Source organism: Molothrus aeneus, chromosome 8, assembly GCF_037042795.1.
Source record: "Molothrus aeneus isolate 106 chromosome 8, BPBGC_Maene_1.0, whole genome shotgun sequence".
Lineage (NCBI taxonomy): Eukaryota > Metazoa > Chordata > Aves > Passeriformes > Icteridae > Molothrus > Molothrus aeneus.
This window is the reverse complement of record NC_089653.1, coordinates 17657664-17679660: the sequence shown is the minus strand read 5'-3', so window position 1 is coordinate 17679660 and position 21997 is coordinate 17657664. Positions and strand designations below refer to the sequence as shown.

At 43.1% G+C, this 21997-nt stretch overlaps 1 protein-coding gene across 2 annotated transcripts in view; it reads left to right on the top strand.

The window, feature by feature from the left end:
- Nucleotides 1-5448: 5448 nt before the first annotated feature.
- The window catches only part of MARCHF8 (membrane associated ring-CH-type finger 8), an 84509-nt gene continuing 67960 nt past the window's right edge, over nt 5449-21997 (top strand). For both annotated transcript variants that reach the window (XM_066554955.1, XM_066554954.1), the window contains exon 1: nt 5449-5576. The gene's annotated coding sequence lies outside the window, so the exon portion shown is untranslated. The remainder of the gene's footprint in view (nt 5577-21997) is intronic.

The window sequence follows — 21997 nt, the reverse complement described above, 5'->3', positions numbered from 1 at the left end:
GATTTTTTTAAAAAGCGAATAATCTTTTCTGTCTCACTTCTACTCATAAATTTAATGTGCAGACAGTCTTTTGTTTTTACTTGAACTAATGGGAGTTAGATTTATTTTGCTTGAATCTTGTACTTAAGTGCTGGAACCATTGCCCATAATGGGCCTTATTTGCTAAAAGCCTGCACTGGCTGATGCAAAGTTATAGCACAGATATATAATTAAATACTTTTGGTTTTAAACGTGGACTTGAGACTGAGAGTTGAGTGACAGGATTTCTTCTTAGCATCTCCTGTCTTGCCAGCAATCACAGATAGTTTATTTTGGGAAGACATAGGTCTCATCAAAATAGACTGGATTAGCCTGAGATCCATCCAGCCCCCAATCTGTCTCTGGGAATAGGACGTAAGAGGCACTTCAGAAGGTGCAAAAATTCCCTTACCAAGTATTCAGGAACAGGACAGTGGATCCTATGCTAATGACTAGTCTGAATAGTGAAGAACTTCATATCTCAGTGTGATACTAATTTGGAGGTCCATAAAGGTCTAAAACTATTTTTGAATCTTGATAGATTCATAGTTTCACTTATTTATATGGGTGATGTGAAAGGAATCTTCTTTCACTGCAGTTTTGAATTTCCTACCGTTTTTAAATTGAAATTCATTTGGTCCAGTATTATGAGAAAGAGAGAACAGTGACTCCTGAATATTCAGTATGTTCTGTCTTTGAATCACATCCCCTCTTACTCATCTTTTTTATGGTAGCAGTTCACTGTCTTTACTATTTCAGAGCCTTAATTATGCTTGCTGTCCTCTAAATCTCCTCTAATTTTGCATTATACTTTGTCATCTGCAGTTCTCTGGTTCCCATTTTCTTGTATTGTGTGTTTAGCTAAAAGCTGCTCAAGGCACTGTTACAATGGAAGCCTCTAAAATTGTAATTAAAACAATAGCAGGTGAAATATGCCCAGGGTTCTTCCAAGGAGGTCCTGTAGAAATGCTTAGGAGTATTAATCTTCATCTAGTCTGAACAGGATGTAAACAGCATTTGTATGAGGAGGAAGGCAGGAAAGTGCTGTAAGGAGAACATGTGGCTGAGTTTAGCACAATAGCTGTGCTGCTGAGGAAGATGCTGTGTGGGGACTGTTACACAGAACCAGACTGCCTATTTTTATACCTGCACCACATCTGCATGTCGGTGGCATGCAATCTGTTAATTGCAGCAGGGAGAGCCAGAGCTCTGTATCAGCTGCTAAGAGGTAGGCTTGGAAAATGGCATTCTTCCTCTGCATATTTGGGATAAATTACTTTCTATACATTCCTTAATGGTCCAAGTAACAAATATGGAAGTGAAGCAAACTGGCCAGATCCTTCTTCCAAATTCTTGTCATAGAGGAGAAAGCTTTATTTTTTCTCTCTTTTCCAAAGCAGGGGAAGAACATGGTGAGCCCTAGACCCAGTTGCAGTACCATCTGACTTCTGGAGAAGCATTACTTGTCCCCAAGCTTTACTTTTTTTCTAGTAGTGGATATCCAGCCTTGAATAAGCATTAAATTGACTGGGATACAAAGAAAGGGCCAATGTACTTCCTGCTCTTTTTTCATTTGGATACTAAATGACAATGACTTGCAGAGCTATAAGCTTTAATTGAGTGTGACACCTTAACGTTATGGATAGGATTTCTCTCGAGCCAGTTCACCCATATCCAGATAACTAGTTTTACCTAGACAAATCACCTCAAAAGGTCAGTTTGTTGTTTTTGCCAGCCTTTAGTTTTGAGGCTCAGAAAGCTTCTACAGAGGACAGTGTTTTTGAGGCCTGGGTTAGGCTTTAATTCTTCCAATGCTTATCTGCTCTGAGACAGATTCAAAGCAGAATCCAATATTTTCAGTCTTCAAAGGCACCCTCACATGGCTGCTGAAGAATTGCTGAAGTCTGCTGGGGTGTGTTGTCCTAGGCCTGTTTGTCACACACCATGCCAGATTAAACCTGCTGCGTGTAGGGCTGGCTGCAGCCACTGTCTGCTGCATCCACAGTGCACCTCGCAGCACTGCACTGGGAGAGAGGCTGCAGTTTGCTCTGCAGGCAGGAATGCTCTTTTCTCCTGCTCTTTTCCATGTGAGACCTTAATGGCTCATGCCACTCTCTCCCTTAGATGGGTTCCAAATCATCAGAGTGATTTTCAAAGGCTAGATTTTGGTAATATATATTTACTATAGCACTGTTTTATAGTACTGCATTGGAGGCTGAAGAAAGGTTGATAAATTTCAGGCACTTTGAAAAAATATTTGTTAAGATGTCTCCAAAATCATCATCTTGGTGCTCTGGCAGCATTTTTGTTAAAGGTGATTTAACCTTAGAAATCTGGTGCCTTTCTCATAAAAGCTGATTCCTTAATCAGTCAGGAAGGATGTAAACTTCATTTGTATTTCCTTTTATCTTTCTACTTGAATTCCCATCAGTTCTGTTCACCTTCCCTAATGACTCCACTTTTGCCTTCTCCTACCAGAATCTATTTTATTCACCTAGCACAGGCAGAAGCCAGCAGAACAACAGTGCAGGAAGGAATGAACCCTCGGCTCACTTTCAGTAAAACATAAGGTCATTGGAGAACTTTTGGAGAAATACCACTTTATTTTGGCCAGTAATGTGCATACAGGAGAGTGAACAGATGGGAGAACACACAGCTCAGAATATGCAGCTTGAAAGAACTAGAGAACTGAGCTGGCTTGGAGAAAAACTAGATCCAAAACACAGTGGAATTACAAAGTAATCCCTGAAATATTGTGGAGTTGCTATGGAGACATGCAGGTGCTCAGACCAACACTGTAGACTAAAAAGATCATTTATAATTATCTGGGAAAAATGAATTATGCTTTTCCACATAACTACTGTATGTATTGTAATAACAAAGGAGCAAAAAGGACACGGTTATACAATAGTTGTTACTATTCAGGGTTTCTGCCCCACACTGCTTTCCAGGTCTTTGTGCTAAAAAGAGCAAAAGTATTTCTAAAAAACATAGACTTAGAACCATATACTAGATCTGTGCTGCTTCTAGAGAGGATTGGAGTCTCCTGGGCATAGAGGAATTTTGTTTTGTCTTTTTAAATAAATTCAATAAAATTGTGTTTATTGTTGATGCCAAGTAAGGCCACGTGTGTTCTTACAGTCCAGATCTCATGTGCAGGGCATTGGGGCAGCTCTCTCTGCAGATCCATCAGGTCTTCAACTAAGTGTGACATGCATTTCTAGGCACATATTCTCAAACTATGTTTTTTCTGTACCTCTGAGCCAGAGCTATTCAATTAGCAAAATTGAACTGTTCCGTTCTGTTCCCATAATTTTTTAAAACCTTGTATCTTCTACTCAGGTTTCAAACAGCAACACTAGCTAGAAGAATTTAATTTTTCCATTTGACTAATGGCCTTTAGCTTAAGCTTGTTCATTCTTTCCTATTTTTGAAATTAGCAGCAAGTTTGAGGGGGAGAACATTTGCAGCAGCTTAGGTTTGTATTTTCTACTGAGGGCTGTGAGACATTCAGGATATTCCACAGTAGTGCTTGCCCTTCAGTATTGAGGCTTTAGTTGCACTTCTGCAGTCCTGTATTCAGGAGGCTGCTGCTCAGACTTTAGGCCAAGAACAACAATGTGTTAAAATACTAGACAAGCTTTCTGGGGAAACAGAGACCATGGAGTAATAATTGCAAAACACAGGGAAAGCTTAGATCTGCAAAGTGGTTTATTGTCGATTCTTTCATTTCAGGCCTAATCCTTAGTTATTCTACTTTGCCTGGAAAAGCTCTGTTTTGTGCAACCATTTTTCTGTATAATATCTACTTCTATTCCAGTTGTGTCTACAGGCCCTTTTCCTAGTCTGGCACACAGCACTGAGTGTGAGCTATGCTGTTCCCAAAGTGGAATATAATCCTAACGCGAAAAATGTTTAAAAACCCATACAAACCACACAGCAAAATGGATTGAGAGCATGACGGAAGGAAAAAGTCTCCCCTGGGAAATCCCAGTGGCCTCAAGCCAGCAGTACTGGTTCTCTTTACAAACCTATACTGCCTATCAAGAGGACAATGGTTATCATCGCATATGCATGTTTCCATACCCTATTTTATGAAGGGATACAATCTAAGTTGCTTGACTTCAATCTACATAGGACTAAATTGGAGTTCTGTACACTCTCCTCTTCCCAGGAAGACACACCATACACCCTGGGTGCTGCTTCTCCCACCTTCACTACATGGGGGTGCTGGGTACTCACTCTGCCATGTAATGAGAGTGTTTCAGCCCAGCTTCTCTGTGCTCTGTCAACCTGAGGTGACATGTCATTTTTCTGTAGGGGGTGATCTCTGCATGAAAAGGGGTTACCTTACTCATCTTTTGCTTTTTGCACTGTTCTCGGTGGGTAGATATAATCTCCCTGGAGCCCTGTAAATTATTGTGAAAAAGTGCAGTTTCAGGAGATGAAAAATTCAACTTAGGTTTAGTGAATGAATTTTCATGTCAAGTCAGGAGGTTTCTTTGTTTTCTGTTTTATTCTTTGAATCATATCTGCTTTCTTGTCTGTACTTCACTGACAGAAACTGTTCAGTGAAGCTGCATATTTTCCTGTTCTTTTTCACTTATTCCCAAGTGGGATAGACATCATGGCTGAACAGAGAAAACTCTCCCTTGGCTTATTCTCATAAAACTCACTTTGCTTTTTCCTCCTGTAAAATTCACCTCAATAGTATAGTTCACCTATTCCAGCATATCTCAGGAGAGAGATATAGGAAGAAGAGATTAAAGCATCCTGCTTGCATAACAAAAGTGTAAAATAGCAACAGAGTATGGCACTCAGATATAGGTATGGGGCAAACTCGAAGCTTTTTGTTGACATAGTTTTTTTGCTGATAAATCAATACGTGCAGGTGAGCGATGAATACAAAACACCTTACGACGATGACTATTAGCCATCTTCAGGATTTCAACATCCCTACATTTTAAAAAGTTAAATGGCACCCTATGAAGTTAAGATGCTTTATTGTACGTCCTAAAGCGCGAGCCGTTTTACCCTGAGCCCCAGTGACAGCAGCACCCCCGCCTGCGGCTGCGGGAGGCAGGGCTGAGCTCGGGACAGCCGGACCGCACTCGCTCCGCTGCCGATTGTCGCCTCCCGGTCCCCGCCGGTCCCGCCCCCGCCCGCCCGCCGCGCAGGTGCCCGGAGCGCGTTCCCAGGGGAGCGGGGCCGCAGCGTCGCCAGCCCGAGCGCTCCGGGAGGCTCCAGCGGGAGGCTCCAGGGGGAGGCGATCGGGGGCCGGGAGAGCCGCGTCCCGCTGCGGAGCGGCCGCCGCGCCTGCCCGAGCTGCTCCGGGCCATGGCGGCGGGGGCGGGCCGGGGCGGGGCGGCGCGCTGACAGGCAGCCCGGCCCGGGGAGCCGCGGTAAACAGGAGCCGGCGAAGAGCTGGGGGAGACCGGCCTCGCAGGAGCCTCCCAGCCCCGCGGCCCGCCGCCTCCTGGCCCCGGGCATGGGCAGCAGCAGCCGCCGCAGCCGGAGGAGGAGCCGCCGGCCCGGGCCCTGTGCGGGGCACCACCGAGGTAGGCTCGGCCGCCGCCCTGGCCGCGGGCAGCCGCCGCTTCCTCCGGGGGGGCCGAGCCGGGGCCGGCGCCCCTCCGGCGCCGCGAGGCCGGGTACCGGATACCGGGGCCGGGCCCGGGGCGGGCTGGTGCGGGGGCCGCCTGCCCCGGGGTCGCTGCCCCGCAGCCGCCGCTTGTCCCGGCCCCGCCGGCAGCCGCTCGCCCCGCGGGGTCCGGCAGGTGGGGCCGGCCCGGCCCGGCTCCCCGCGGGTCCGTGCGGCGGCCGGGGCAGGGGGGCACCGTGGGGCGGGCGCTCTGCGCGGGGCGTTCAGGGCTGCTCCGCCGTCGGAGCTGGGGAGGCGGCACCTAATTCCCTGGTAAGAGGCTTTCCCACCTCCGCCGTCTTTGTCTGCACAGCCTCAGCTGCTGCTGCTGGCTGTGCATTGGTGTTGCTGCACTCAGGGAAACCGAGAGCGGATCAGCGGTGGGAACGGGACCGTGTTTGCACCAGGTGTCCCGTTAGGAGGAGGACGCGAATTCGCGTTCCGTGAGCAGCGTGGAACAGAGATACAAACAGTGGACAAGGTGTGCTGGTAGCAACGCGTTCGTAAGGAATCGTGAAGTTTCACGGCGGACTAAGGAATAGTCAGAATTCCTTCATGGAACTAGTTGGCAGGCAGAGTAATGCTCGAGTTATTCCAAACTGTAACACTTTAACTTCGCCTCATTTTTGTACGCTGAAAGTGCAAGCAAAGCGAGAATTACAGTGTGCCAATGCCAGATCAGTTGGTCTCAGACTGCAGTGCAAGAGGGCACGGCTCAGCTCTGCAGTGGGCAGAGGACTGGTCTATTTCCAAGCATCGCAAATCTGTGAAATAACCCAGCAGCATAAACATAGGAAGGACAATTTAGCTAGAGCTTGAGTGGAGGTGGAAAGAGATACTGGAAGGAAGATGGGGGTGGGAGAGAGCCGGTCTGACAGTAACGCTCCAGCTGAAGCAGCAGCAGTCTTTATGAATTTGTGCTTCTAAAATTGGTTTGGAGTAGTGTCAGATGAGGCTGAGATTGATCTAGCAATAGTCCTCGTCAAACATTTTCAGAGAAAAGTTTTCTTTGTAAAACACTTTATTTATTAGTCCTAAGACATTTTGTTTGAAATCTATCAACATTGATCAATTTCTACTGATGCAGAGTTCTGCAAAGCCTGCCTGAGGACCAGGGTTCCTGGAAACATCAATGTTCCTGGCTCAGGGGGATGGATAATACCTGCTGGGGCTGTTAGCAGCTTCTCAGCTGTAGCCCAAACTGTTTGGTGCCAGATTCTCCTCAGAGCAACCTTGTAGCTGCTCTGAGAAAGTGAGACTTGGTTCTGCTGTGATTGCTGAAAATGGTAGGACTGTGGAAGTCTGAACAACTGGCCTTTTGCTGGGCACTTGGTGTGACTTAGGTCTAATGTAAACTTAAGAAAGTAACAATTCGCTGAGTATTTGTTGTTGGGTTTTCTGTGGTTATTTTGATTTTTTTTTTTTTAACTTGGATTTCAGCTAGCCCTAGCCAGAAGTTCTGCTTATAGAGATAAACTAGTTAAAAAGAAGTGATTTTCTGTTTTGGGGTGTCACATTGGAGGAAAAGCTGCATGCTTTTCGTGCCTCAGTGTATGGATATGGGACTAGAATTGTTGCAGGTGTTTAGGTGAGGTCTAGTGTTAGAAAATACACCTGTTCCCAGGCTGCTTTTGCGCAGTCTTTGCTGTTCTGAGGATGCATTAATTCAGGTAGATGAACTTTCTATATTTTCAGGATGAGTTTCATTTGTTTTGGGTTTTTTTTTTTTTTTATTTAAACTTCTGTTATTTTAGATCCAACATTTTGGACAAGCAACTCTCACATGTTCAAGGGTGAAAGGACTTCCCAGCTGCTGAGGCTGTCACAGGTACTTTAGGCAATGTACCAAAGTGTCTGACAGACTCATTTCCTTACTGCTCTTCCAAACACTGACATCAGTGGGGAAGGCAGGGCACTGCAGGAATGTGACAACTTCCAGTAATAATGCTGCTCAAGGAAGGAGTTGAAGGTGGTTGTTACAAGCCCTGAATTGATCCTGCTGCATAAGAAAAAGCAGTTTCCTGCTATGGATCTTTTCTGCTGTGTACCTCAGTCAGCCCCAGTGGACCTGACTGATAGCTAGCTTCAGAAAGCGTGAATAATGCAGTGTGCATGGCTATCTGCCAGGAAAAAATGAAAACAGGAATGAGATATTTTCTTTTTTTTCCTAATTGTTTTTTATTTTGTTTTGCTCTTGTTCTGCCATTCCACCTTCCCCCCCAAAAATATAAGGAACTCTTGATCCTGTAGAAGTGTTTAACTAGCATTCTTTAAGAGCCAGTAGATGGACCATAAAAAATTAACAGGCATTGAAAGAAGGAACTTCCAGGAACCCTAAATAACCTTGTGCTTGGACTGTGTCTGTGTGTGGCGGACAAATAGTGACTATGAAAGCTGTAGAAGGCTATAAGGAATGAAAAACTTAAAATATGGGAAAAACTTCCCTTCCAGGGCATAAGGTATTAGAGGGGAGATCTTCCTGGGGGATAAGTTATCCGTTTACTGCTCATGCCAGTTCTTTCTTGGGAGCATCTGGTGCTGGCTGCTGCAGGAGCTGTGTGAACCATGTAGATTGCACATCTCATTCACTGTATTAATTTCCATAGTGATACAGAGCTCATGCAGGGTTTGCTGGGACTTCTGTTTTGCTGACTTGTGGAATGACTGCAAAGATCTGGTGGCAGCTCGATGTAGCATAGCAGAGCTGGCATTACACTTGCTGGATGGGCTTTGTTCACTGTGAATTTTCACAGCTCCACATTGTTGAAATGCTCTTCGCTGAGATAGGGTCAGTTTTACTAGTTTTGTTTAGATTTTACTGAAAACTTCCCAAAAGAACTCCTAATTTCTAAGCCAGATTATTTTTCACTATTTCCCACAATGTTTTTGTGGGATTTATCAAGGTATCCACATTCATGTGAAGCATTAAAAAAACCAAATAATGGATTACATAGTGTTTGTTTATTGATTCTGGGGTAGGTAAATGGACAAGAGCCCTTGGAAGCCTGGTCTTTTTGCAATTAAAGCTATGCTTTAAGAGCTTTGTTACTCTTAAATGTAACTCATCACCAGACAGCCAGACCGTTCACCAACAGCAAGAGCTCTCAACCCTCAGCAGTTTCTAGTGCAATTTTTCCCCAGGGACTGAGAAGGAAGGCTGGCCTTTATTATATCTTCTGCTGGTTATCATGTTTGGGCTGATCTGGATCAAAGGTGTTTGTAAATGACTGTTAAACTTCTCTGTCTTTTAAAATGAGTGCCACTCTGGAGCTCAACATTTGGTACCTGCAGGCAAGGTGGGGGGGCTTAGTAGCAAATCTTGAGTTTGACCTGGCAGAATGTTGTGGTTGATTGGCCTCAACTGAAAGCAGTGTTGGAAATTTTAGATAAAATACACGTATATTACCTATGTGTAATCTGTATATATGTCATGGGTGGAAAATAGTGAAAGGTTCTAGAAAGTGTGGCTGAGATTTTCCACAGTTGTATGAAATAAAGGCAGCAGATGAGCACTTTATCCCTGAAGACTCATTTAAGGATCCCAGCTGTAAACCTTGCAAAATGCATGGCCAAAATTCATATGGAATATAAATATTGTATATTTTAGGGGTAGGTAAATCCTGTGTATCAGTTAGGAATGCCTTGATATCTGCCCTTCAGAGGGCATCAGGAGAGAATTACATGTTACCAGTCCATTTTGCAGGTGAGGCTACAGGTGAACAACAGCACCAGAGCTTCTCCTTGGGGAAACAGTCATTGGACTTAAAACATCATTTAACAGGTCACTGCTACCTCAGCTAAGATGGAGTTTGGGCTTCAGTAAAATCATGTATTTATGCACCATCCAGATAAGAGGTTCATTACAAGGAATAAAAATGTTGTCAGCTGTTCTTTCCTGAGCTGGTAGTTTGACTTCTGTCATGTCCTTGACACAGGATGAGAAGCTTTCTCTTTGAATCAAAGGGTTAATTGGTTAATAGGGGCAGGAAAGAAAGATAGTGACAAACCAAAAAAAGAAGAAAAAAAAAGAATATGGTTCAAGTTTACACATAAAGTTGCTCATTTTTTAAAAAGTATACTAATCCCTTGTGCCTTTCTTTCTCTCAAATGTGCTTCATTTTCAAAAAGCTTGTTGGTTCCTCTTTAGTGTGTGTACTGGGCCTGTAAGGAAGAGTATCTGCAGGGAAGAAAACCCCAATGCTTCTGAATAAATAGCTAGGCTTCCCCTGGGTCTGAGCTGTTGATTCTAACGACCAGAATAATTTGTCACTCAGACTTACTTACTGCTAATAACTCTGTGCCATTGTGCAGCTTGAGGAAGGGAGTTGTGCCTCTGTTCTTGTTGCTAGAGTTGAGAAGTTCTCCTTTCTCATTACACAAGAAATTCCATGGGCACACTACACCGATGTGGGGGGGTCCACACATTGCCACGACTCCTAGTATTGAAACTAGAAACTGGCTTCTAGACATGGGATTTAGGTGAACTTTGCCTCTAGAGGACTGTTTGAGTACCCTTAACTGAAGGAAGCAACAAAATGACTCTAAACAACCTCCCCTATAGCACCAGGTAAATACTGAGGAAGTTTTCAGTCAGATCTTCTACTGTAAGCACTTCTCTTGGCAGTGGACCTGGCCTTTACTTCCTGCAAGAGGGAAGGTGATGTCACAGCATTATTGGTGGGAGCCCCTCATCTCCAAATTACTGCAGGATTTTCAAAAGGGATGTCTTTGGTTAATGTCACCCATAAAGGTCTCCTAAAGCATTTCTTTGTTGAAGAGACTCCTTCTACACCAGTGGGTGCTGTAGGAAGACAAAGCCTTCTCTGCCTATTTATATTTGCTTTCCCTGTCACTGACTCCTTGTCTCATCCAGGACAGAGGATTAATCTCTCTGATCCCTCTATTTCTAGTTGTAACAGCACAGTGTGCTATTGGGGGTGATTCACTACTATGCCAATCCTTGTTATAATCTCTTGTAACTATGAATGCATCAGTCAGAAGAGAAAGGCTAATGGAAAAATGTGGCATATTTCTGTTTATGTATTTTTTTTCTATGTGCATACAAATATTTATGGGAAGATTGATGGATTAGAGAACAGGAAGTGGTGGAATACAGGGCTCTGCCATGGTTTCATAACATGGGCCACATTATAGCAATAAATTCTTGCAAATGACTCTGCTTGCCCTATCTGACTGTAGTTTTGTCTCCTTGCATATTGCCCTCCTTCAGCAAACCACTCTTAAGGGACTTGCATTTTACAGCAGGATGAGCTCTGCTACAGTAGATAGAAAGGGAAAGTTGGCAGTGGCTTTTTGGTTCATCATACACAAGCGTGGTGAAGTCTGGCATACCAGAGGAATGTGAAGAGTGTGAGGTAATAGTTTACATAGGTGATGACAGAGAAGAAAACACACATGGGAGCAGTCTGACTCTTTCTGAAGTTGACAGTAGGCTTTGATTTTTCATTCCCATCTAGTAAATGACGTGAGTTCCCCTTGCAGTTCTGCATCCAAAATGTCCTTTTAACTGTGATTATTGTTAGAGCTTTTAGAATAATCATCTTGAGCTTGCCTGCCAAATCTGAGCTGTAGGTGCCAGGACTAGGAAGGACAGTTGTTGTCAGTGTTTTTTCTCTAGTGCAGTCTGTGACCATTGATTTACAATGAAACTGCTTCTGTAAAATGTGTCCATGTTTGTATGTATGCGCATGCATATAATCCACAAAAGCAGGTGGGCTGAAGATTTGCTGCTCTTTGACATTGCAAGTGATCTCTAGAGGAAAGGATTTTTTACACCAAACATGATGAATGTATACTGAACTAAATGCTGTCTTGTTTCAATGAGAAAAAAAATCTGCTTAGCTTTAAAAAGAAGAGGAAGTTCCCTTGCAGCTAAAAAGGGGTTTTTTGTTGGAGACAGGAAATCTGAGTCTTTTTTCCTGCTTCTGGCCTGTTTTTCCCGTTTCAGTTACTTCACCTATGCACACCTTAGTTTCCTGTAACTCAGCTGTCATCTGTATCATGATATTTGTAAGGTTCTTGGATTTTTATTTAATTTTTTTAACCTGTTCTCTTAGGGGAAGTAGGTTTATGCAATCACACTGCCAGTAACTTCTGAACCTCTTGGCTAAATGTCACGTAATTGCTGGAACTTTAGATGTTGCAGAAAGAATGGAAAATAAATTGCAATGTCACAGCTGAGAACTGCAGCCTTGCCCTGTGCTGAAGCCCATGGAGATGGCACTTTCTAAACATAAGCTGGGCCACATGGATGAGTGGCCCCTATGAAACCTACAACCACGGGATACCAAATGCAGGATCTCAGACTGTGCTAATCCTTCTGCTGTGGAATGGCCTTCTTCCACTGCAAGGCCTTCTGAAAGCTTAGGAGAAATTCAAAGTATTGTTACCAAATTAGAGCTGGTATGATGCATCAGATTCCTCACAAAATTAATGTCTGAAAACTAAGGGGGTGGAGGGAGGAGAGATACCCTTGTAAAATTACATGATTCTTGTCAGGCTGGCTTGATCTTAGGAATTAGCAAAAAACAGTAGCAGGTTTGATTAAAATATGGAAGGGAGTTTTAACTTTGCTCTTGGCATAATAAAGCAGAAGCTAATAAAAACAAGATCAGATTTCAGCCTTTTAAACACATTGGTGTTCTTATGCAGTGTTTTCCTATTGAAGCCTTGAAATATCTTCTTTTTGAGGGGCGTGAAAATTATATATTGCCTCTAAGCAGTTCCTTTGTGTGGGGCATGTATGTTGTTTCTGTGATTATTTTGACAGCGATGTTCAGCTATTTCACACCCTTTATCTTAGGGTCAGACCTGACAGGGGAGGGTAGCTCGTACTGAGACTGCTCAAGTTGAGTATTTCTGATGTTGCAGAAGTTCTCACCAATCATTGCCAAATTGCAAGGCTTGAAAGCTCTCTGTATTGTTCTGTGTGTGCTGCTGCATGCCTTGGCAGGGTATGAAAAGGAGTCCTGCTCTAGTACACCTGCCGAGCTCTGCAGTTCCTGAGACCTTTTAGAGATAAGTATCTTTTTATGTGCCATCCTGGAAGTATAGGGAAACTGCCCTGTGATGTTTTCCAGGGAAATCATGGAGAATTTGCAACACTATTGTAATTTCCAAATGGGAAAAAGTTTAAAATTATTATTCTTTGATCTTTCCTAATCCATCTGATTACTTTCTTAAATGAAATGTGTGGCTTTGTTTCTAGTGAGGCAGTGTACAAGTGATATATTAGAACTGCAACTCCAAAGCAGCAGGAGATGGCCCTGCCAGAGCCCTGTGCCTCGTACTAAGTCTGCCTAAGTGCTCCTTGCATTTTACCCCTGCTCAGTAAGGCTGCATTTGAGATGCTGCTAGTGAAGTGTGGAAGCATCTCCTCTGTATATTTACATACCAAAGGCAGTAGGGTAAATCTGACATATGCTTTGCAGTCTTTTGGTGGTGTTTTTCTTCCCAGAATCTCCCATGGCGAGTGTCTGGTGTTCTGGGGACCCTGAAGCACTTGTATCTGCCCCAGACCTAGGCTTTTATTTACTGGTGGTGTTGATATCAGCTTCTCCAACCACAAGGCAAGGATCCCAGCTCAGTTGCAGTTCAACATGTGTGATTCAAGATACAAGTTCTCACTCACTTTCCTTTGTTAGTGATACCCTGGCAAGCATGGCATCATGTGGTCCAGCAGCCTGAGAACAAAGAATGCAGGATCAGTTCCTTATATAGAGAGGGAATTAGATACGTCGTGCATTTTATTCTTGGCTGTGATCTTTCATTGTGTCCTGTTAGATATTTGTTATGATTGTTTGCTTTCTGTCTACTTGAGCTCTACTTGTCAGCTTGGACACGTGTTCAGTCTGTCTCATCCGTCTTTGCCTACTGGGAAGTTTTTTAGTTGGCATGTTCTCTCACTATGCAGAACTCCAGGTGTTTTGCAGAGACTTGGTAGGGCTGTGATGCCCTGCAGGCATCATGCTGCTTGGCTGTTTGTCAGCTGCCTTTTCAAGTCCTCATTAGCTGCTGTATTAAGGCTCTCTGCTCTGTAAGACATGGGTTTGGCTTAGCCTGTCTTTGCTGTCTGTGCCTTGTGGGAGGAGGCTGCAGGGATGGTTCTGCTTCAGGGTAGATGCTCTGCTCAAGGAAGGCATGTTTTCCAGTTGCATCCTGATGCTCTGGTGTTATCTCCCTTTCCACATGACACTACAAAGCATACACTTATGCCTTGTCCCACAGTTCAGGTTGCTGCTTCTATGAATGAGGGAAGAGAAACTCAGAGAGCTGATGATCCAACCTCTGAGTGATTGCTCTTGAGCTATATCCTGTGTGGCTCATGGGCAGGTCTTTGTGGTTGATGTAATCTAACTAATGCATATGAGAGACATCTGAGCCAGGAATTGGGAATTTAATAAGATGATGAAACTGTTGGGTTTCAAGTCTGAAAGTAATTCTTGTCAGCAGGGAATGGGAGTGGAAAGCAACTTGCCTGTACACAGAGCATCGCACCAAGGCCAGTAACATGGACATACTGCAGCACAGGCCTGCTTTTCTGAGATGCTGTTTATTCCCCGTGTCCAGCGACCCCTCTGAGTCAAGGACAGTTGGCAAATTCCTGAGCCAAGCCTTTCTTCTGTGGGCCTCTGTTTCTTCCTTTATTGTAACATGCCAAAAAAGAAAAAAAATCACTAGCAGGCTAAGTCATGCTTTAACTTGGTGAGCAATAAAACAGTGTGTTACACTGTCTCTGGGCCTTCTACGACCCCTTCTAGAAAAGATGCCACTCCAGCATGACAGCTTGCAGAGGGATGGGTTACTCCAGCTTGCAAATGCCTTCACCGCTGGTGTGTGAAGATGGCTCTGCCTTTCCAGATTTCTTCATCTCCCCTAGCCATTCTTTCTAGGCTTTGAGTGAGAAACTTGAAGATGTTAAGTACTTTCTTGAGTGTATGATAGCTACTTCATCTTTACTGGTAGATGATGGTTTTTGACGAGATACTAAATGTTGTATTGGAAATTCAAGTGTAAAATGTAGTCTTAGAAAAAGCAGTAACTAATTTGCAACTGAGTGCAGCTCCAGCTTAATCAGACAATTGCTAAAAATAATCTACCTTCTAATTCCACTGGTGATCTCTAATTAGAGAAGTCTTCTGATTCATAACCTGCATGTAGGACAAGATCAGAGACTGAAGTGGTTTTGCCAGTCCGGAAAGAATCAGTGTTTGGGGAGGTAATTCTGGGGGGAGACCAGCTGTTCTGACACTGATGGTAGCAACTTTGCTCTTCATTTATGCTGAGCCTTTACCCCAGCTAAATACAGTAGGGTGCAGTTTTTCCAGCAGTGTCTTCTTTTTAGGCAGAGAAGATGCCCTCCTTGGTGGGCATCTGCTTCCTAAAGATTTTATTTTTCCTTTAAAAAAAACCCACACCTACCCCAGAAAACCCAATCCATGAGCACAGGAAGAACATTATATATGTTACATTGTTGTTTCCTGCTTGAAGCTGTTAGGTTGAGCATTTTAAGACACCTATGTCGCTTTGCTGCAGATGCAGCACAGCAAGGAAGAGGGAGCCTTTTCAGCTGAAGTATTTCACATCTCCTGAGACTGGGATCTGAGTACTTTTTAGCCACTTGTCGATTTCATTTCTTAGGTTGACTTCTGTTGTCTGTAATGAGGCAGTGAGAGATCAGCTGGCCTTGCTGAGATGTGAGACTTCTGATAACTGCAGGAAATGTAGGGGATGTGAGCTTGTACCAGATTATTTCTTTGTAAGATAATGGTAATTTTGCCAGGTAATGCCATTCACTGAATAGCATGTGTCCCTGAAAAACAGGGAGTGTAACTTCCTCCGAGCTCAAGGCTTTATGCCTCTTTCAGAGAGAGCACAGCCAGTGGAGGAGCACCGTGCCAGGCACAAGGTCACTTGTGACGCAGAGGGGACCATGCCTGTTCCCAGGCACAGTGCTGCTGCCTGTAGAGCCCAGAGACTGAAGGGAATCATTGGGTCCTCTAAGAGGAAAGCAGCAGTGTTTTGGTCACTTGTGGGTTCCTGTCACTTCAGAAATAGCAGAAGACATCTTTAGTCTTTATATACCTTGTGAACATCTTGATGTGCTGTACAGCCCATGTGTGGGAGCCTGTGCTAAAGATGGGACTATCTGGAATTGAACAAGCCAACTGTTTTAAGTGAGCAGAAAATGGAGGAGATTTTTGTCTTGACTTTGTAACATCTGCTGCATTGGGAACAGGAGGTAGTTTTCTTTTTTTCAATTGAGAAAGAAAAAACAAACTTGCATTTGCCATTTAAAATGATTAATGGAGAAATATGTAGTTATCTCTCCATTAACCTAACTCTACAGATGTTCAAATTATTTGTCTGTAGTTATTTTTCATCTGCTCTTTGGGAGAGCAAATGTCCCTGAATATTATTGTAATTGTAGCTATTTAGAGAAGGAAACCAGAAAGTCAGCTGTTACGGGTCCTGGAAAACATGGAGCAGAGTAGGGTGGAGTTGTGTGGGTTTTCCTCTCTGCAGTGAAGGATGCTGTTGATGTGAAATTCAACAGGTTTGATGCTTGCCTTTTTCTCCAGCAGTAGATTTTCCATGAGGACTAATGATATTTTAGCTTGATAAATAAATAAATTTTTTCTTCTAGCTTTCACTTTCAACAGATACCTGATCAAAACTACTGTTTCTTTCAGGTTTTATCTTCATGAGTGTTTCAGGTTTTACAGTAGTGCTCGTATGCACCAGAGTTGCCCTGGCCTTGTTTAGCACACTTGACTCATCTCATCAGCTCCTGTTTAAACTAATTTAAAGCAAAGACCATGTGCTTGGGGAAAAGGCAGAAGCCACTTCTAAATGTGATTGGGTTGAAGAATGTGACATGTCAGTTAGCATGAGTGATGTGGCCATGCTCCTGAATTTTATTTCCCTTTTTGGGGAACTTCTTATAGCAGCTTCTTTTACTGCTTGTAGGTATGCAGCAGCATCCCAGTATCCATTCCATTGTATTGCTCCTGTTATCACCAGGTTCCTTCAAAACCACCTTTTGTCCCACAGAATTTTGCTGTCTGCTGGCTTGGGCCTCCCCTCTCCCTTACTAGACACTTGGAGATGGCTTTGAAACACATGCTGGAGTAAAAACTGGTAATCATTTAGGAGTAGGTCAGAAGGGCACTGCAAGTCAGCCTGTTCTCCAGAGCAAGGAACCTGTGCAGACCTGTGCAGTTCTAAGTGTTTCTCATTAGTAAGCACCATTTTCCTGTACCTGGGTACTTCACTCTGTTTCAGTAGCTTTCTGCAGCTGACTGTGTTTGGCTGGCAATGAGCAGCTAGTGGATGATAGCTGGACTTTACTGCTGTAATTCTGGCAGTAGAAAGCTGTGATGGATTTCCTTTAATAGGATTCTATACAGGTCTTGCAAGTGCATAGAAATGGATTGGTGGAGTTTTGTGCTGTTGTTCTAAATTTCTCATAAAGTCTCTAAACATTGAAATGCTTTTAGAAATGAAGGGCCTAATATTGGGTGGGACAGAAAGGGTCAACACTTGATTGTTGAATTGAGAACAGGGACAACGGGTGAGGATGCAACTGCTGGACACTGTTTCCTTGTCTGTGCAAGAAGGCAGTGATTAAAAGAATCCACAGTCACGTATTCATCTCATGATTGCATCCAGTGGCTATTTTAGATACAGTGGGGATGAATGGCTCTTTATAGAGTGTGGTAAGAATGCCTTGTCTGTGGGTTTCAGTAATGCCAGTCCCTTCTTCTCGGGTGGCACAGAGCACTGTTGTGGGGGAAGGATGGTCAGAAGCAGCACACACGTGCCAGCAGGCTGGCGTGCAATAACACCCCGCTGAAGGGAAGCGGCGCGGGCGCTGCGCTGCTGCCAGCCTGTGTCGGTGTCAGCTCTGGCACTGGGAGCTGGCCTGTGACTGTCAGCCATCTGGAAACGGTTGTCTGGCCTTTCAACTACATCAGGGGCACTTAAAATATGATAGACACATGCAGACTTTTTAACCACCCAGCAAATCCCATGATAAGGTTGCAGCTGGAAGAGGCTGTCTTGTTCTGGCACTGGAAGGGATTTAGTTCAGTTCACAGACCTGGGCTCTGTCTGTGGGCTTTGTACAGCCTTACTTTTTAATGATAATGCTATGACACAGAGGTTCTTAAACAATGGGCATAGTTTTCATGTTGAAGTCTATGAGAAATACCATGTTTGTCTGCCGAGCAACTTTCTCAAATCAAGATCTGGCAATTTTTGGTGACAATGCAGGTGTGAAACTGAGAGACTGACTCAGATGTGTAGTGCTGTTATTGCTTGTCTTACTGTAGCGCTTCAGTCTGTGCTCTTAGTTGTGCCAGGTACTGTACATTGCCATGGTAAGGAACACTACCACCCCACAAAAGCTATCTGTGTGGCTGGAACAGCTGGGAAATGGGAAGTGGAAGTACTGTTATCCTTCCATTGCACAGAAGTGGCTAAACCAAAGAACTCCAATGATTTGCCTTCTTGAACCATAGCCAGTGAGCACACCTCTGTGTTTGTGATACTTGAAATAAAGTTGGGCAGCAGTGTCAGTGAGGTGTGGACTCTACTCCCCCAGCACGTTGTTCTGCCTGGAGGAAAGTTCGCGTGCAGGTCCCAGTATTGGTCCTTCCCACATTGCCTTTTGCACGGGGGATTCCTGGATGTAGCAAATGTACAAAGGTATCAGAATGGAAAAAGATAGAAATATAAAGCCTTTAAGGAAACATGCTATGCCTGAGTATATTCCTCAATAAAAAGTTCTCACTGAAGTCTGTTATACTTTAATGACTCATGGTATTTCCCTGTATTTAACATGTATTTAGAATTTTTAAATCTGGGGGATTGCAAATGGCTTCTGGTAGTGAGTTTGGCATCAGAAATCAAGTTACTTTAAAATGTTACAATTTATGGTTGAAATCAAACTTATCTGTGCCACGCAAGTTGGCAGAAGAATCAGGTCCAAGATGTTTGGTACATTGCTCTTTTTACTCTGCATTTGAACTTCTGCAGACTCTGGTTTTAGGCTCTCCAGTTGCTTTGAGCAAGTCCTAAAGAATGTGGTTTATAGGTGTTTCTTCTGAGTTTAAAGGCTTGTCACAGTGATCCAGAAATCTAGATTTTATTAAAATTTCCACAGCAAAAACATGTTTTAACTTAAACCTATAAATGGACTTACCTGACATTTAACTCATAAATCATTCAAAAGAAATGCATTCTTATGTGCATGGCTTTGGAAATTTCTTACTCACCCAAAGACAAAGAAAGAATGATGTCACATTTCTTCAAAACACAGAATCATATAATCAATAGTACATTCTTTTTACTCTGCCTTAAGAGGAGTGTTTTGCCTGGTAGCAGTTAAACAATACTGAAGAATGTTGATTAGGTGCCTGTTGTTTGTAAATGGCTTTTACAACTGTTCCTCTCTGATGTAAAGGAAAATAAGTGATGTAGCACAGAATTTTCCTAAAAATGCATTGTTGTTATCTCTGTACGATATAGAATGTGAGCAATGTCCTCACTGAACAATGGTGAAATTGTTCTGTTTCATCACTGTCTTGCATTGTAAATATTTATACTGGTTTAGAGACTCAGGCTTTTGTTGTCTTCAATGCAAGTGTATGCATTTTTTAATAACCTTTAATAATTTTGAAGATAAAAATAGAGAGCAATTTTTTTACTTGGATTTCAGAACTGATTTAGAGTTTTATGAGCACCAAAAGGATTATAATAGAGAATGGGAAAGGATCATAAATTATCTATAGGTGTTACATTGTATCATGTGGACTTGTGTACTAGACTAGAAATTTACATGCAAGTAACTGATGCAAATTCCTCTCTCTGGTCTATATATGTATTAGTATGTCTCTTCTTCCATTGGATTATAATCTTCATTACATTTTCTTTTTAAAAATATCAATTGTCATATGGAGCGCTTTGCCAAATCCCAATGATCATGTGGGCTTTTCCCCAATAGATTTGGAGTTATTCTGGAGGTCTGGGGTGTTTCCTTGTCCCTGATGTCCCTTGCTGTCTTTCTGAGGCATGTCATAGTTTTGTGGGTTTTGGTGTTTGCGCATGAGTGAGGGGAGTGGTTTTGTATTCACAGCTGTACTGTGGACCCTTCTGCGCTGATTGCAGGATGATCTGCAATTGCAGTCAACCAGCTGCAGCAGTCTTGGTGAGCCAATCCCAAACCTGTGCTCAAATTGGAATCCGTGTAGGTTACTGCTGTGCGTTACTTTTGGACATGCTGTGAAGAGGGAAAGACAGCTCTTCTCAGAAACTGTAGGAATGAGTGTAATACTGTGGCATGTTCTTCTCTGAGTATTGCAGCAAAGCAAGTCTTCATCCATATCTTTTAGAAAAAATTTAAGTTGTGTGATGAAGACATCCTAATTTTTGATCTGCAGGGTGGCTTCAGTGCCAAGTTGGAGGGAAGAATGCCTCTTCTGGAGAGGGGCATTAGTTTCTCAGGAAGCCAGTCTCTACTCGTGCTGGGAGTTGATGGGATCATGACTAAAAGTGATAAGGCAAGCCCCAAACAGGCTGTGGTGTAATGTCCTGCTTACAGCAAAGCTGTAAAGACTCACAGTTTGCTCCGAGTAGGATTCATGTGCTACACTTGCTCTGTTCAGAAGCAAGATGTCTTTAATGTGAAGGGGTGATGAGGAGAAATGGTGATTTTTGAGGCAAGAGAGTGAATGGCACCTCCTTATGCAAATAGATTTGGGAATTCAGTGGAGCAGGTAGAGGAATTTGCTGGCTGAGAAAACAGGAGCCCTGGCTGTTAGTTCTCCCTGGCCTCCATCATTAGGACTTTCCAATGTAAAGCATCAAACTCTTGCTTTACTTCTTTTTCTTTTTGCTTGTTGTAGTTTGAGACTGTCCCAGGGATTATTGCTGATGTTATTATGGTCTGTTTCATAAAAAAATATACAAAGGGAGTTTCTTAAAAATGTGAACCAGAAAACTGCTGATGCTAAAGAATTTTTGCACCTGTAGCAGGAGCTTACTGCCCCAGGTGTGTGTGAAGCACCTGGTGCTTTGTTTTTTTCCACAGGACATCAGGATTGATCAGTGATGCTTCTGATGCAGGTAAATTGCTATTAGTAACAGGAGCAGACAAAAGTAATTTCTTTGTTTCTCAGGGGACTGTAGTGACTGTACTATTGTGTTATTGTAACAGAGGGAAGTGAAATTTGTTTTCCTGAATGCTAACCAAGCTAGTTCATAATTGCATTGATCAGCTGATTTAATTTGAAGGGAACAGTTTTTAAGGACCTTGTTTTTCAGGGTTCAGATGCTGCTCAGCTTCCATTGAAATCATGGGAAGGGGTTGCTAAGAGTTTTGGGACCGTTATTTACTGAGACTGTAGTTTAACTGGTTGCTTGTCTAGTTGTATTATATTCATAAAAATAACTGTATTCTTATTTGGAGAGGAGTTAGCCAGAGCTGGCAGATAGCTCTGTTTCTCTGTGGGTTATGTGTAGTCTGCACCTGTATATTCCTGTATATTGAGAAACTTTCAAAGGGAAGATGGGGAACTTGCAGAAGAAACTCTTGTCCCCTTTCTAAGTCTTTCTTTTGATTTCAACTACTCAATAACATGATTTAAAAATATATTTGAACTTAATGAAGCCGATTAGCTGGGGGGCACTAGCTGGTAGAGGAAAGGAGGAACTGAGATTATAAAGGGAGAAATTACAGCTAAGCTGGTAAACAGTGCAAGATGCATGGGCAGACTCAGAGCTGTAAATAGCAATAATCCAGAATTATATCTGCCTGGTCTGAATACAAGGACTCTTTTCAGGGTTAGTACAACATTCGGAGTGAAATGTGAAAGGTACTGCAGGAAAGGAAGTGTTAGTTCCTCTTCCTTAAGCTCTGTTGATTAGATTTGTTTGTCAAGTTAACAAATGCATGTGAAGTGCATGAGGCTTGATAACATCTCTTAAATACTGATGTTAACAAAGTACTGATTAAGCTACAGTAAACTAAACTGAAACGCAGATGCAGGATCCTCTTTTTGAAAATGCACATCTGTCATCTCTAGAAGAGCATTACGTAACATACATTAGTAGGGGAAGAGTCCGAACAAGCTCAGAATGAAATAAATAAAAGCTTCAAACTGGAGCCAACCCAAGCTGATAGGATTGAAATATTTGCAGATATGGAAAATGTAGTGTACAGAAAGTAGACATAAGCTATATCCATCTGAAATGTCAAAGTAGCTAGGAAAAGTTAAGATGCACACAGGAATATACTAAAATCACTGGGTGAGGGCT